This window comes from Pleurodeles waltl, chromosome 1_2, assembly GCF_031143425.1.
Source record: "Pleurodeles waltl isolate 20211129_DDA chromosome 1_2, aPleWal1.hap1.20221129, whole genome shotgun sequence".
Classification (NCBI taxonomy): Eukaryota; Metazoa; Chordata; class Amphibia; order Caudata; family Salamandridae; genus Pleurodeles; species Pleurodeles waltl.
This window is the reverse complement of record NC_090437.1, coordinates 770,763,090-770,781,167: the sequence shown is the minus strand read 5'-3', so window position 1 is coordinate 770,781,167 and position 18,078 is coordinate 770,763,090.

The following is an 18,078-nucleotide window of genomic DNA, read 5'->3' as shown; positions in this document are numbered from 1 at the left end:
GATGAGTGGTTGAGAGCCAGGGTAGTTGTCAAGCCCCAGGAGGGAGACTCCACTAAAGGGGGTTCTGGTCCCCAAAAACCTAAGGAGGGAGGTGGTAAGCCCACCACTGAGACTCTATCTGTAACCCAGAAACCTAAGAAGGAGGGGAGTAAATCCCATTCCAACTCTGACACGCAGAGACAGGGAGAGCCAGGGTTGAAAAAGCTCTTGGACAGTAAGGCTTACTTTGATTATCAGCAGACAGGTCATCTCAGGGGAGATGCAACCTGTTCAAGGAAGGTGGCTAGCACTGGGATATCCAGTGTAGCCATAGAGCAGGACTACTCAGATGATGCAGTCTTCATAACATTGGGCTCAGAGACAGGACCAGATGGTAAGCTGGTGATCCAGGAGGGTGGGAGTAGGCACTCCCACTCGATTCAGGTAAATTGGATCCCTACCACTGGCCTGGAGACACTGTGCCAGTCACACTATAGTGAGTGACCGGTTGGTGACCCCAGATATGTATGTCCCAGGGGTGACCAGGAAAGTCAGGATAGCCACAGGGAAGGTAACCTCCAAACCTGTAGCCATAGTGCCCATCGAGAGGGAGGGTATCCTTGACTGGTTTAGGGTGGTAGTCAGTGCTGACCTCCCCTGGATCATATCCTGGGCAATGACCTCCCAGAGGTGAGTCTGGTCCCAGATGGGGTGGTCACCCAGGGTGTCCCCCAACCCAAAGCCCTGGGGAGCTAGTCCCTACAGTCAGGAGACAGGGGTCTCCCAGAAAAGGAAAGAAGAAAAGAAAGTGAGAGCGTAGCTTATATAATCTATATTAACATGAAATGTTTGTGAATTAATATGTGATAATGCCACATAGAAACTATACTAATTAAGTTTTGCTTAAACGTGCACTTGAAATGTGACCACGGGGAGTGGCCGCCAATGTATGCGTAGACTAATAAATTAACTAAATGTTTATGAATTTTTTTACTGAATAAGATTTATACTAATTAATAATTGCAATATTGAATTTGTGCTGAAATCCTTGTAGGCCTTACGTTAGCATAAGTCGAAGCTTAGCTGCTTGGCTCTCATATTAAATGTATTTTTCCTATCTTGCAGTGTGCTGACTCGCAAACGGACATGACCTCTTGTTTTTCTTCAAACTAGAAGCTGAATGTAACCATAGTAGATCCATTCTCACGAAATCCATATTGCTTGTAGAAAATATTAAGCAAAATGCAACAGTGTAGATTAATGTAATGTACAAGGTCGTTTGAACCGGTGAAGACAATGGAGCTACTGACCAAAAGATGTGCAAAGAATTACAGAAGGATGAAATCATACCGGACGTGCTACCTCCGAAGACGTCAATGATGTGGACCAATAAAAAGCTTGTAAAATAATATGGGGTGAAAGATTAATGAAATAATCCATTTCCCGATTGGGTAAAGATAGTGGGGTATAACGTTCAACCAATTAAGTTTTAGGGGACTGTACAACGAAAAAGGGATAAAAACCCATGACACGGGGAGCCATTTAGGTGGGTTAGGGAATGCTATTGATTTTATCCCGAAACTTTCTCACTCTGTTTGGTGACTTTGCTGATTTTACTTAGAACCATCCTCTTCCTTAGATTGCCCATTTACACTTTACCTCCTTATGAGGGAAGTGCCCCTTTTGCCCTGGAGCTGAGTTTTAACTGAGGACGAATCAACTGATGTCCTGAAGACGAAGACTGAAAAAAGTTTGCTGACCTAAACCTTGGAGGGTAACTATGACAATGCAATTGTGATTTGTCTGTTTGCTTTTCCTTTCTAGGTACCAACTGCTTATTTGACAGTGACCCTAGCTAGATGTTTTCCAAAATGGTGTTCTAAATTGTTTTGCATGAAGCCCACCATGCCAATGCTAATTAGTGGTTAGGACAGGTGTTCACTGAATTGACGCAAATAGACAAACGACTGAATCTATGCTTTGTTGAACCAACGTATTATTGACACTCTTCTAAATTGATCTATGTTTACGCCGTGTTATGTTTTAATGTTTGTGATTCTTGCCTTAATGAAATCTTATCAGAGTTGCCATATTGTGACTATGCTATTGTGTTTCTTGGTTTTGAGATTAACGCATCTGCTTTTAGAATTGTAACTAATAGGGAATAAAACTCATAAAATTCTACAAAACAAAGTGTGGTTATTCATGACTGCAAGGTCATGGTGGAGTCTTGAATTGATTAATGACTTTGACTAAAGTGAAATGTATTGTTGTGATCAATATTGATGACATTATTTACGTATTGATTGACATATTGATTAGCTATCTCGTCCTAAGGTGTCTTTCAACTGGGTCAAAAGATTTGTTTGCCTAAAACGAGTCCTAATGTGTAGTAAATTATCATAAAGGGACGCGTTAACAAAAGGGTAGGCCACTCTTAAACCAGGAGCAAAAGGTCTTCTGCCCCAGTAGGGGGGAGCCCAGCGTTAGCACTGGTGAGGCCTTACCTGATCCCAAGAGGTCCTGAGTAGTCAGGCAGCTGTCCAGATGTAGGGTGTTGCCCCTGCACTGACAGAAGGGAAAGTGGAAGGAGGGTATGTGCCACAGGAGGTGGTAGCCCCCACTCTAAACAGCAAGAGAGGAGCCAGGACCCCACAGTTGCCCCTAAAGCAGCTCACCTACCTGTCAGTGGAGAGCTTAGGGTGTAGTTCTGGGTGCTGACAACTGTTAGAAGCCTCTGCTGGGTGCTAGCCTTCAAGGCAGCACAGCACTTGGTCTGAGAGGCAGACCCAGGGCCAAAAGCAAAGTAGACCCCCTGACCCTGTTGGTCATGTGGGGTTCCTGAAGTGTTGGGTGACCTCTTTGGGTAATTTAGGTGTTGCCCTAGCAAAGTTAGGGATAGGTGAGGTAGGTACCTCACTACCCAAGTTAGCAGAGAGAGAGGAGGAAGACCACCCTAGAGGGAAGTTTTAGTTTAAGATGGGTGCTTTCACTGTTGGAGTAGGTTCACTACCCAGAGGGAGTTACCATGATAGGAGGATGTAAGGCAAACTAGGCACTGCAAAGGGACAGTCAGTTTTCTTCACTGTCTTCCTTGCCTGACAAGCCAAGAAGACTCTCCCAGGGTTGGGCTGAGTCTCCTGGGCATGTGAGAAATTAGGGCTGATTGCAGAGGCTCCCAAACTTTTTGCTTCAATTTTTCACTTTTGCCTGTGTTTTCCTGACTCTGATGGTGCCCTGGGTACTACTACCCAGGACCTGTGCACTATGTAAAATGAATATGCAAATTAGGCTTATTATAATTGGCTATTTCAACCTACCTATAAGTTCCTAGAATATGGTAGGGCATGTAGGTTTAAGGACCCCAGCATAGGTACTGCCAGATCCCTACCAGTAACAAGACAAAGAAGAAGAAGGACTGCCCTGCTGGACCCCTGACCTGTACCTGGACACTGCACTCTGAAGGACTGCTCCAGCTGCACACTTGGGCTTCATCACTAAAAGGACGTTACCTGTCTTCTACGGCTTCAAGAAGGGACTCACTGTTTGCTACAGACACAGAGGAGCTGCCCAGAGTCCCCTGCATCAAGTCCTGCAAGAAGACCCCAGCTGACCAATGTCCAGTGGCCATTCGAGAATTCTGACCAGGTGTATTCTGGGAATTATAGTCCCAACTCCCAAGGAGCACCTCAGAGCTTCTGGAACCTTGGATCAAGTTGTGGACACTTCAAGGACCCAGAAAGGACCTCTAGAAGAAGATCCAGAAGTTTGTAGATGTTTGGAGCAACTCCATAAGTTGAACAGGTGGATTGTGGGAGTTGTAGTCCCAGACCCCAAGCGGCAATCCAGAGCCTCTGAACTCTTGGCTGGTGCTGTGGACCACTTCCTGAATCAAGAAACATTTCTGAAAGTAAGTGTGACAGTGTTGCCTCATGGGTGGCCTGATCTATGGACTTTGTCCCTTTACATTTTGACCTTTTTAAACCCGTTGAGCGCTATTTGCTTCTATGCAATAGAAAACATTAAGGCCCATATTTAAACTTTTTTAGCACCGCATTTGCGCCACTTTTTGATGCAAAAGCGGCGCAAACTTACAAAATACAATTGTATTTTGTAAGCTGGCGCCGCTTTTGCGTAAAAAAATGGTGCAAATGCAGCGCTAAGAAAGTATAAATATGGGCCTAATTCTTGAAAAGTTCAAATCTACGGATCCCCTTATCCGATTTTATTTGTTTTGGTGTCATTTTAAAGCTAATAGTATAATCTATTCTTATACATTGGTGTTGGATTTTTATTATGTATATGTTTTACTTATTTACTGTTTTGTTATTTTTAACTGTTTTACACAACAGGCTCCTAAATTATGCCTTGTCGCTCGTTGCCAAGCTACAAAGGGTTGAGCTGAGTTTAATTTATTGAGACCTAACTGGACCTAAATGGAGGTTAGTGACCTATTGCTAAGTGTAGGTACTTACCTGTCCTTACTAATAATCCACTTTCCAACACACATATTTTCCTTTTTGCGATTGCAAATAATGCAGATTTTTTTGCCTTATAAACAGACTTTTCAAATGCATTTTTGGTTTATGTCAGTTTTGGTGGCATAACTTCAGTATTCTAAACAACAAAGCCCTAGCAATCAGAGGTATGAAAGAGTTCCTTCAGAGAAATAAAAATGGATAAGAGACAAGGTCATATATCACACAGGAGCTAGAATAATAAAACTGTGAACACAAGTTTTCAGAAAATGTTCCCAAAATGAATGAGATAATGATAATAAAGAATCCAAGTTTGAGAGCCTTGAAGCTGGTGAAATATGAAGACTTTCAAAATGTTTTGTGATCAAAATTAACAATCATTTCTAATTAACACAGATACAAAAAAGCTTCTGTCTCTGTCATTTCCGCATCATCTGGAGCAGGTGGAGGAGACATATGCCACATCGGTGGGAAAGCAGTTTGCCGCTGTGGTTCAGGTGCTGAAACCACCGACATTGAGGGACCCAGTGGCATGGAGGGTGAGAAGACTGGCACAGGGGCCACAAGATAATCTACAGCATTTTCAGAGGCCTCCACAGAAGACCAGTCCCTAGTGGTGGCAGACCCTACTGCTACAGTTCCACCTCCATCCTTGTCTGCCACCCAGAACCCCATCTCTACCCTCTTTCTTGATCCATCCTTGGCCAAATCCACCCCCCTAAAAGGGGTGGTGTCTCCTTCACAACAGACACCTCCCTTGCATCTCCCCCTTGCCCTTGTCCCCCTGCTGCAAGAAGGCTAATGAACTCCTAAGGAACATCTCTAGATGCAACACATGGTAGCTTACCTGGAAAGCATTCACAGTGATATATCTGGCCTACCAAGGTAATTCCAAGGTATAGCCTTCTCACTTACAGCAGCCTTCCAACCGTCCCAGCCTTGTGTCCCAACTACCGACCCTTTCCCATCCTAATTACCTATTCTCAGCCCTTTCCAAAGCACATTCACTCATTTGCAAGCACCCACTCCAACACATACAAGACGCACATCCACAAATATACACAAACACAGCAAGAAGCACAGGCACACATACAAACAACATGCAGACAACACAGCTACCACTATCTCCACCACATGCATACCCACAGACACCACACCCGCCACAAAATTCACATGCACAGCCTCCACCATCACCACCACCAGAAAATACAAATATATTACACCTACAACCACACTCATATGTATCACCAGCACACCTGCAGACACCACACCCAGTACCACACCCACATGCACAACCACCACCACCATAAGCACACCCACAGACACCACACCCACCACCACATTCACATGCAAACCATTCAATAGCTGTCAGCCTCACCCTGCCCACATTGACTACTCCCACCTCTGTTTCTTCTACATCTCAGGCAACCATTCGCCCCATACCTGTGTCCCAAGGACTGTCTCATCCATTGTGTGTCCCACCGTACAGGTACCTGAGTCTCCCCTTGTCACCCCAGGCAACGATGGTCCTGCCACTAATGGGAGTGGACACACTGTGCCAGGGGCACAGGCACATGGGGATAGGGTATGTGGGAGGGATGCTATGTGCCAGAGGATGAGAGCTAAAAGGGACAGTACTGACCAGGAAACCATCTCCTAAGAAAACAACAAAGAAAAGTGGCTGTGTACAATGTTCGCACCTCCTATACCTATGTACAATGTAATCCAGATAACGCAGTCAATATGTTACTTGCAAGTAACTTGATGGGTGACCAACTGGTGAGCATCCAGCCACCAAGAATGCAGATAGCATCATATGGAAAACATATGATGTTAGAAAGTTCATAGGTATATACTAGGGCACACCATGTACATCCAATTTGTTTCTGTATGTATCAATGAAGATTCCAGTTCGAAAATGCTGTGTATTTGAATTTATTGTTCATCCAAAATTATTCCATAAGGTAGTATCCATCAAGAGAAACAACAGCAAACACGTGTTTCGTTAACAAGACTTCCTCAAGGCTGCAAAGTGTATACACAAAAAGAGAAGAAAAAAGCAAAAGGAATTCTTCTATCATTTTGGACAAATATATGCAATTATATGCACAGTGCTACCACAGACAAAGAAGGAGAAAGAGTGATTTCCAGACGGCCTTTATAATATACAATTGTACCAACTACATATATATACTGATGTAACAGGCTTGCCTACACACTATTGGGTCCTTGGCTGGCTGTGTGAAATACTTGTAGTCCTTAACTAATACATTTTTTTACTGCTTTGTTATTGCCAGCAGTAGGGGTATTTGCTTTCTACACCTCTCTCCATGATTCTTTTTATTCTCCTATAGGCTTATTATGGTTGTGTCTGTTCCATTCAATTTCTACCTGACTCCTACCTAACGGTCTCAAGAATTGCACCAATAGGACTTCTTAGTGCATTCAAATTTACCTCTTCGTAACATTTGTTAGTTGGAAACTCATTTTCCATTGGGTAGGTTCTCCTTTTCCCTTTTTATTTTCCAATATTATATTTTTTCGCCTTACAGATATGGGCTTTCTGGGGAGTCTTTCTTATCACCATTTGGAAGTTGTTTTCATGTCATCACTTCTACGTATTTCTACTCTACTGTGTAGTATAAACCATGGATATTCTTTTTTGTTCTCTATAGTTATTTTCTATTTTTATATTCTGCATCAATGGTTCAATCTGGGTTTACACCATTTACTTTCAACATCACCAGTTTTATAAATTCTCGTTTTCATTTCACTCTTTTTCCTTCTTTGTCTGTGGTAGCACTGTACATATAAGATCATGTATAGTTAAGGAAGTTAATCGCTGCTTAATACAATAGCCACTGATTAAGGGGAACTTAAATACTACAAGGTGGCACTTAAGGGTAACATGTGATAGAAAATGACTAACCATGATTTATGTATTTGTTTCTTTCCTTAGTTAATGGTTGAATTGTATATGAACACACATTATTGTAATTTACGTCACAGTGATTACGTCATTATGTATTGACAACTGAATGATCATTCCTATGATTGTCAAAACAGATGTCTATACTGCTTATGGTCCACAAATGTTTGATGTCCATTATTGGGTGGGTTACATATTGGTCGGTAACTATTTGATTTATTATTTTTGTTTCATTAAGTATGTTGATATACTGATTATTTTACACCATCAAATACCAAATTATTATTAAGGAGGGATTAGAATTTTCGGTTTACTTTATCACAAAGACCCTTTTCCCTATATATTTTAATTCGCTTTATCTTTTGTTCATTTTTAATTTTCTGAGTGGTGCTAGACGCATGCTTGTAACATTTGTTGTAATCACTATTATTCACCACTTACTTCAATGGTGGGCACCTATCTATCCCTTGCCTACATTTGGTCACCATGGAGGTGGTTGTTATGTACTTGTAATATTGTGGAAATCTATAACTTTTTATATGGGATCCCTTCTTCTCCGTGTCGAATTGGAATTACACAGTCTTTTCTCTGTGTTAGCTAGTCATTGGCGAGTGGATATCGTCAGGCATATATAAAATGGCCAAGGGCTTTCAACAGAAGTCCCCTCTCTATTTTGCTTTCTTCCGTGTAATGCCATACACAGGCTTAGCGGTTGGTAATAGAGTTTTTTTTTCAGTCCTTTGTTTATTTTCATTAGTCGACTTGATAAGGAACTTCCGGACGCGAGACCGGTTGCGCACTCCCAAATGTAACAGAGTGTTTATACCTCGGGCCGGTATGGCGAATGCCTTTACGGAATTCTTTCTTCAGGTGGGTTCTCTTGAGTTTTCATGCTAATGGCTATTGGGATAATAGCAATATGTTCATGGCCGTAGTGCGGTAACATTTTTTGTTAACAATATAACGTGTTATACAATTGGAAATAGTTGACTTGAAAGGCCACGTAACGAAGGCGATGTTCGGAGGGGAGCATTAAAATTACTCTCTAATAGGAGACTTATAACTACACAATTTCAGGATATGTGAGTTACGCGGATTTGACTTACAGGTAACACCTTTATTGGCTATCCCTGACTTCACATCATTGTTTGTATGCATGAACACTGGCAGGATATTTCATACAACTACTCCTCGAAGCTTGTCTGACACGAAGAGATTTTAGTTATTTGAGGTTAAGTGTTATTTTTCAGTGTTTCCTTCTATTTATATATTTTTAACACTACACGGTCTATACCCTATTACTGTTTGAGACACGACTGGACTTAGGCTAGTAAGTTTTATGGGAACTTTTAGATTGATGTTCACAATTTGGGGAGATTGTCCTGGCATGGACACCATATTATGCTTTTTACTTTATAGTACTTGTTTCACAATAAGTTCACATCTATCTATCCCACTTTTGGTATGGTGAAGGGTCTAAAGGCGAAAAATTATTTTTGGTACTTGATGACTGTCCAAATTTGCTTATGAGGTTTATATTTGGTAAATTTTCAGCCCCGATGAAGTCAGTGGGGTATCCCCTGGACAAAACACGTGTTGGCTGTGGGGTCTGAGTGGAACAAAAAAAACACCATGATCATGACTTATGGCATTAATACTGAATGATTGACTGGATTGAATTTGGACATTGATATTAAATCTCAAGATTTTCAGAATCACGTTGGAGAGTGCTTCGCCTCTTCAATTTTTTGCTTGTATTTCACACCATCCTAAGACACAGAGGCCCTCATTACAACCCTGCCGGTCGGTGGTAAAGCGGCGGTAAGACCGCCAACAGGCCTTCGGAAAAACAAAAATTGAATCACGACCATGGCGGAAACCGCCTACCTAGACAGCCACTTTAACACTCCGACCGCCACAGCGGTACAAACAAACAGCATGGCGGTCACCAGTAACAGACAGGAGGAAGACAATGTACCTCCCACACCATTATGAAAGGCCAATCCACCAACTTTTCCAGGGCGGATTCAACGCGAACAAAAACACAGTGGAAACAGGACTTGGAAGGGAAAACGCTCACCTCTACACACCCCACGAAGAACCAGGACGCCATGGAGCGGGAACTCCAAATTCTACCTGCTATTCTCTTCCTGCTCCTCTACCAGGAGCACGACTGACGGCGGTGACCTCCAAGGTGAGTACTGCACCTACGACACAGGGGAGGGGATGGAAAGAGAGTGATACACACATGCAACACGCAACACCCCCACCCACAACAACATACACACAAATACATGTTGAAACATTCCATTTACACCCCGTTTCTCCCCCTGGAAGAATGCAAGGACAAAAGGAAATGATTTGAACGATTGTAATCAGGAAAAATCCATTAGTCACAAATATATATACACTATTAACAAATACGTACATCAAGATTTCAAGTCCATGTAGTGCACCTACATAGTCCGTGGACCACTGGGCCCAAAATGCATGGGCCAGGCCCACACTCAATACCCGATTCAAACGGAGAGAATACTGCAGGGGCATCAGATCGAGAAAAAAAAAGGCACCTCAAGGGGAAGGGAAGGGGGGGGGGTGCATCTCAGCCGGATGAGTGCACAACGCCAGCTCCACGAGGGGGCTCCATGCCCATTTATGTATCCTGGGGAGTGCAAAGCCACAGTGTCTCAAGTCTCTCCAGTGGGTGGTTTGCCCACTGCTTTATCCTGGGGAGTGCAAAGCCACAGTCTCTCAAGTCTCTCCAGTGGGTGGGTTGCCCACCGCTTTATCCTGGGGAGTGCAAAGCCACAGTCTCTCAAGTGGATACCAGTCTCCACTGGTTCTGGAGGGGGCATTGTGCCCAGAGTGCTTCATCCTGCCAAGGACTGAGGTAGTGGATGTGATACTCCACTGGTTCTGGAGGGGGCCTTGTGCCCAGAGTGCTTCATCCTGCCAAGGACTGAGGTAGTGGATGTATCTCTCCACTGGTTCTGGAAGGGGCTTTGTGCCCAGAGTGCTTCATCCTGCCAAGGACTGAGGTAGTGGATGTGATACTCCACCGATGGTGGGCCAACATGGAAGCTGTCCAGGCCCCTGGAACTGACCACCAGCCACGTACGACTGACCACTGGGGAGGGCAGCCATGTCTGCGGTGGTGCCACTGGGACACGATGTGGTGTGGCCGCTGGCGGTGCTGGCGGCGGCCTCAGTAGCGGCGGTACTTGCGGCGCTCATTGGGCAGCGGTGCTGGTGGGTGGCTCAATGAGTGTGCTGCTGGCGGTGGTGTCCTGGGCAGCGGTGCTGGTGGGTGGCTCAGTGAGCGTGCTGCTGGCGGCAGTGTCCTGGGCAGCGGTGCTGGTTGGTGGCTCAGTGAGCGTGCTGCTGGCGGCGGTGTCCTGGGCAGCGGTGCCTGTGGCGGCGGTGCACGTGGTGGTGGCGGTCTTGTCCGCAGTGCAGGTTGACGGTGACTTCCCTTTTTTTTTCGGGCCCTTCCCCACCTTGGATGGTGGTGCAGCTGTCTTGCCACTCACAACTGTAGTCCTGGGAGAACCCTTGGTGGCAGGTGTTTCGGCCTTCTCCCTCTGGACTGTGGCCAACTTCTTGAGTTTTTGAGGTGGGGGAATGTCCTTTGCCTGGCTCCTTGGCACACTGGCTGCCCTGCTGCTTGGCGTACTCCAGAAGCCGGTTACTGCTGGCACCACTGTTCCTGGTGATGTTGTGGCTGAGGTTCTGGGTTGGGACCTGGAAAGGTGGGCCCTAGGGGACAGAAGGGGTGGGGGAGGTGTAGGGAAGAGGTCAAGGTTTGACAGGAAAAGTTTTTTAGACTCACTGGGACGGGTGGATGGAGGGGGTTTGGGAGTGGAGGAAGAGGTAGTGGTTGTAGGAGGTGTTCGTTTGCTGACTTCGGGTGAAGGTGCATGGGCTGGAGGCTGTTGTGAGGTGGATGGCTGTTGGGTGGGTGTGTGACTGCGTTTGTGTAGTTTGGGAGGAGGGCTCGCAGACACACTGGGAGAGGACACAGGGGATGTGTGAATGGTAGTGGGGGTGGTGAGTGCACATGAGCGTTGTGTGGTGATGGGCGTGCTGGTGATGGACTTAGTGGCTGAAGATGTAGTGCATGCACGTGTGAGTGGAGACGTGACAGGGATGGAGGAGGGAGACGTGGAGGAGGGGGACACAGTGGAGACAGTGGCTGTTGGTATGTCTGCATGGGTATGATGCTTGTGTGAGTGCCTGTGGGATGTGTGGTGCTTATGTTTGCCTGAGACACCCTTGTGTGTTGAGGTGTGTGCATGCTGGTCTGATGGTGTGCTTGGGATAGGCTGAGGTACTGGGGATTGGGTCTGGGTGGAGGAAGTTGGAGGGGGGAGGCTGGACAAAGGGACAATGGCTGCCATCAGTGCTGAGGCCAGAGTCTGAAAAGCTCACTGTTGGGCTGCCTGACCAGAATGAATGCCCTCCAGGTATGCATTTGTCTGTTGCAACTGCCTCGCTACACCCTGGATGGCACTCAGAATGGCAGACTGCCCAACAGTGAGGGATCTGAGGAGGTCAATGGCTTCCTCACTGAGGGCAGCAGGGCTGACGGGGCAGGGGCTGAGGTGCCTGGGGCGAAGGAGATGCCCACCCTCCTGGGTGAGCGGCCACGGGACATACGCTGAGGGGCTGCTGGTAGGGCAGTGCTGGTAAGGGGGGTGGCGGCTGTACCTGTAGATGCGGTGGGCACAGAGGGGCCCGCCACCGCAAGAGAGCTCCCATCAGAGGAGGAGTCGGTGTCACTGGTCTCAGCTCCTGTCTCCGCCGTAGAGCTCCCCTCGCCCTCTGTCCCACTGGTGAATTCTGAGTCCGTAGTCTCGCCCTCGAGGGCCATGTGGGATGCAGCTCCCTCCTGCTCCGGTGGCACTGCTCCTCCGCGTGATGATGCTAATGCACACAAGAACATGGAGACCACGAAAAGGGGGGGAAAGAAAGTAGAAAGACATGTTCAGTGCATGCAATACCGCTACCGTTGGCGGACACTACAGACACAGAAGCCCCCTGCACTATGCCGTGCACTTGGAGTTCCCTAATCAATCACAGGGACATGAGTTAAAAGGCAATGCCCGATTGCTGCACACATGGAAGTCATAGGAGCCTGACTATGTGTAGTTGGATCTGTACACCTGTGGGGTGGGGTGCTACAGGGCCTGCCTTAAGAAGGGACCTTGCCTACTAAACTCGCCCTGGCACAGGGGAACCCACAGCACACCTCCACCACCCTGACACCTACAATGCACGCTTAATCAGCTGAATGAGAGTGTACTCCCTTGTGGCTGCTGTGATGCCCTCAAGCGCCCATCCCACTCCGGGTACGCCACCGCCAGGATCCAGAACATCAGGGGGTCATGGTGCGATGGGCACCACTCCCACGTTGGGAGGCCATCCCCAGCTCGGCCTCCGCCGTCTTCTTCCTCCAGCGGCAAATGTCCTCCCATCTTTTCCGGCAGTGGGTGCTCCGTCTGTGGTAGACCCCCAGGGTCCGGACTTCCTTGGCGATGGCACGCCAAATATCCTTCTTCTGGTGGGCGCTGACCTACAGGAATAGTACAGGGGAAAAGGAGAAGATATAACCGTCCGCACTGTCACAGTCATTAGCCTGCATCCTACCCTTGCCACGACGCACATGCACTCACCGCTGTTTCATGCACGGCTCATTCTCCCCCCCCACTATCTTTCATCCACACCACTCCAAACAGGTATTGCCCATACACAGTGTACTCACCTGTTTGTCTGGAGGACCGTAGAGTAGCGTGTAATGGGGAGGACCCCATCCACTAGTTTCACCAACTCCTCCGTGCTGAAGGCAGGGGCCCTTTCCTCAGACACACAAGCTATTGTCTCTTCAGGACTGAGGTCACAGCGCACTTGCAGTGTAGGTCCTCTCCTGTCGAAGATCAGGTATCAAGTGATTGAGCAGAGAGAAAATGGCGGTCACGTCCGCGGCGGTGCGTACCGTCACCGCTAGCGTACATTGTCATTGGCTCCTGGGACCCATAGGGTCCAATGTTAACCAATGCAGGACTGCGCTGCGTTCTTCGACCACCTACCGCAACGGTGTACAACGCCAGCGCAGTTACCTCATATCCCCTTGTCCCACATTACAGGTCAGGCAGCCGCCATTTCAGGGGGCCACATGGCATTATTTTTGACTGCGTCACACATATCTAGGCCTTGCTTAAACTCTAATACAGCCATATGTCGATTTTAAAACATTTTCTGATTAAGTTGTGTTTACGTACCTCAGTGTTGGTTGACTCTCTGCTCGCTGTTCTCCTATCATAGAGCACGTCCGCTGGGGCAGGTGAGGAGATGGCGGCATCCTCCGGTGTACAGACCGCTGGTGGACCTTTCGACAATGGAGGAACGACATGTAATTATCACCTACAGACTTGATCGTACCACAATCCTGGAACTGTGTGCCCAGTTGGCGGCAGACCTGATTTCAGCTATCCGCCATCCCACAGGAATCCCCCCTCTAGATTGTTAAAGAGTAAACATTATTAATAAAATATGAGTAAACAAATCACATAAATGATGTGTACTAAGAGAGCCTAAATAGAGAGAATTGTGCTAGAAATATAAAACGTGCATGTTTGAAAAGTGGTTGACATGGTGTGCACCATCTTGAGTTCTAGGTGAAATAATAAATAACTTTGAAAACCTATTATGATGAAACATAACCATTTGTACTGACAAAGGCTAATTAATATTCAATCAACAAAACTAATGACAAGATTATTATTGACTAAATAATTTACAAAAATGATTAGAAATGCATGATATTAATTAAGAATTACTTAATGCTAATTATGAAATTATGTGGTTTGAATAATACAATTGTTTTATTTCTTCATGCATTAGTATAAGCCAAAAGGTAAAAGCTTTAGTATTTTTCTACAGTACAGTGTTGCAATGTTTTGCGGACTACATTGAAATCTTCTGCAAATGTTGTTCATTGGCTATTCCATTGAAACCTCACAGTGAAAATCTACTGAACGTTTCACTCTGTTCATTCTGTACTTCCTTGTGATTACTATTGAAGGTATTAACAATGGGTCTTAGTTTCTGGTAGGAAATAATGTTAGCTAAAGTGTTGTGTTCTGTACTATTTTCTACAATGTTAATATTCTGCGGAAACTGTCGTCCGGAGAAGAGCATCAACATGGGCCCATCTTGAAGAAACCATGAGGAAAGTTACAAATTGGAGGAAGAATGAAATTCAATTGGTTGATCATTTTCACACTGCATAGTTGTGTCCAATAGGAGTCTAGTTAGTGATTTCTAAGACTTTAACTAGACCAAGTTCTAGATGATTTAGTGGAGTTGTGATATAGTTGTAGTTATGTTCAGAACTGTAAATGACTATCATGTCTGAATATTAACATTTCAGATATCTTAAGACCACCTCTAATGAACTGTTGCCCTTTTCATGTTCCTGATGCAGACTGCTGAAGACCTGCTGTTCCTGTGCTCTGCTGAAGAAGACTCTGCTAACTGCTGTCTCTTTTAAGAGAGGTATAATCAATGTTCATGTGTTTTCTTTTGCAGGTTTCTTTAGAAATCCAATCACAATTTTTTAGAGCCTAGTTCGATGTTTTCTATATAAATTTTTGCCTTATTTTAATTTTTGCATGTGACGAAGCCCATCCCCACAAATACTTTTCAAATTAGAATTTGGTAGCAAGGATGTTCAACCGAATAATTGAATGTAATGTTTATTAATTGATTATGATTGATTCAACTGCACAACTAATGAAAACTATTGCTATTTCTCAAATAATATTATTATTCTCTATAATTCTTTTAGAGTGTTAAATGGTGATTGTTCTTGTCAGACTAAGATTATTCAGATGTTTTGAACAGCCTGTATTGTTTCTGTACTGCCATCATCTGTTTTTGTGTATTATTTACATGACGTTAGCATTTTTAATGTAAAGGCAATAAATGTTTAACTTTACTAAATGACGCGTTTACTAAATTGGTGTAGTGATTTATTGTGACAAAGGTCCTGATGAGTGTAAATTACTGACTCCTTATTGTACTTTTGTTGTTGTTTATGGCTATCAGTTCTTATTGTTTGATTTGATGATCTTATTTCTCCTCTCTGAGTTAAAGATTTGAGTCGACCTCTGAGGGTAGTAGATTTCACTGCCTTACTACGTGTCACCTAAGCCCAATTTAGGAGGTCACACACCCACAGAGGATCGACCTTAGTATTTACTTTAATTCTAAGTCAATTTGGTGTAGCCAAACTAGAACTGACTCCTCATTCTCTGCACCAAACAACTTTGCCTATAAGCACTTCTGTTTGAATTCTACAGTGGTCCACAAACAGTCTAACATATCAAAATTGTGGTTGTGTATCCTCCCTCCAGGATATCTGCATGATTCAACTGCTTTCCTGGCCAAATATTGTTGAGTAAGTCATGACTTTTAATGGAATATTATGTGAATATTCATGCTGATTACAGTAGCCATTTGTTTTCTATTCTACCATACACAATGCTTAGTACTATATGGGTATAAGTGACTCCTCACCATTTCCATCTTTGTCTTCGTTCATAAGTTTCTATATTAAGCTCACTTACACAACTTTCAAAAATCACCTCCTAGCACATATTACATGTCTTATCAATTAACCGAAAAGCTTTAGAGTTTCATAATGTGTGAGGCTCCCACATCTATAACACTATGTAATTGGTTTACTAACTCTTACTCTAGTTCTTCACACCTTCTATGTTTATGAAACATCAGTTTTCTGACTGCCACGTTCACTTCCGTAGGTCTAACACTTATTCCCTGGATGAAAGTTTTAGAATAATGAATCCCTTCATCAATGTTAGTTGCAATTTTAAGATGCAGGGTCTAATTACAAATCTGGAAGTAACTAGACTGCTAGACCTGTGGTGGCGGTCCGGACCACCGCATCTTTAACGGTCCGACCATCAAATTAAGAGTTTGGTGGTCAGACATCCACAATACCACTGTCTCCACCAGGGCAGGAGCCCTTTAAACTTTCTATAGCGCTCCCGCGGGAAGCGCGTCACCTGAGGGGAGGAGAAGCCAGGGCAGGAGCCCTTTAAACTTTCTATAGCGCTCCCGCCGCGCGGGACGCGCCCGGGCCAAGGGCGCGCCCGTCTTGCGCCCGTCTTGCGCCCGGAGGAGACTGGGCTGGGCCACCCCCCCAAAGTTTGGTTTTTGATACTTGGTCCTGGTACAGAGGTCTCAGGAATGCCCTTTGCTTAGTTTGCTTAGTCTTACTTGACCACGAGCTTCACTTGGCACCAAAGGGGTCAGTGGAGCAAGTCCCTATTACTTCTCGCTTCTTGGGGTCTTTTTGTTTTTCAGACGTGTTTGAAATTATTTAGCTGGGCTATTGGTTAGTCGATATGGGGAAGAGGAAGGCCGATGATGTATCAGCACCGCAGTCCCGGGTTAAAAAACCCAAGAAACGTTCTGTTGGGAAAGTGGAGGGATGTTCTCCTGCAAATTTACAGCAATTCAAAACAATTGATTCATTGTTTGAAGAGGTTGAGGCTATACTGAGGAGCCCTTCTGTTGCTGGCCCTTCTATACCGGGTATCATTCCTCCACAAAAAAAAATTCCTGATCTCTTCAATAAAAAAATACAGACGCATAGAGTAGAGGTCAAGGTTGATTTACACCCACCCCCCCACTCCCAGGGTGTAATTCCTTCACTCGTGGAGATTTCACCATTTTTGGTGGAAACAAATGGATGTTTACCTGTAGAAGGTGCACCTCAGCTGAGGTGCTTGTCTCCGCCTCCTATTACCATTCCTTGTTCAAATAGGTTTTCGGTTTTGTCCTCTAATTCTGTAAGTCCTGGACTTTTACCAACCTTACTCGTAGAAGGAATCGATAAAGACTCTTTGGATGGGAAGATGGGCAACAACGAAGCTCCTCAGTTGGTTATCATTTCTCAGAAATTAGATGACGTTAAGTGTTTGTTGATATCTCTGATGAACAAAATCTCTGGACTTCATGTTCAAAAGTCTGGTTGTAATTGCATTGTGCCATATGAGTCTGTTCCTTCCTCTCATTTACTGATGGAAACAAAAAAACCTAGTTCTCTTACCGTAGGTGATAAATTGACATCTTCTTCTACAGATAACCTCACTAAGGGAAGTAACGGTAGTTTCCCAAGGCATGGTAGGTCTGCTTGTCAGACCATGTCTTCTACCCAGGAGCAAGCTTTAAAACTAGGTGTAAACAAGTGGGGATCCATCCTTGGACGGGGGGATAAAGGTAGCCCTCGCTCAAAAACTCCTCAGTTAAAACTAGGAGGAACGCCCTCTGCAGCAAGTTGTTGTGTTAGTCCCCTTTCAGTCACTCACCCTGATCATTTGACACTCTCGCAGCCCTGTGACCTCAAGGGAAGGTTAAGAAGGAGGAGGGAAGATGCTATTATATATTTGACTAGGGTGCCAAAGCTACCTCAGGGTAACAGAGAGTCGAGTGACTCTCTAATTAATAAAGTCATCTATTGGATACGCTCCCAGAGGAACTGTCTCTCTGTTATCCGGTCTGACATATGTGAGGCCCATAGATATAACCAGTCAGGGTCGGAATTTGATTATATTTTGATTCTTTTTAATGACAGTAGTCTAGTTAATGATCTGGCCTTTGATACAC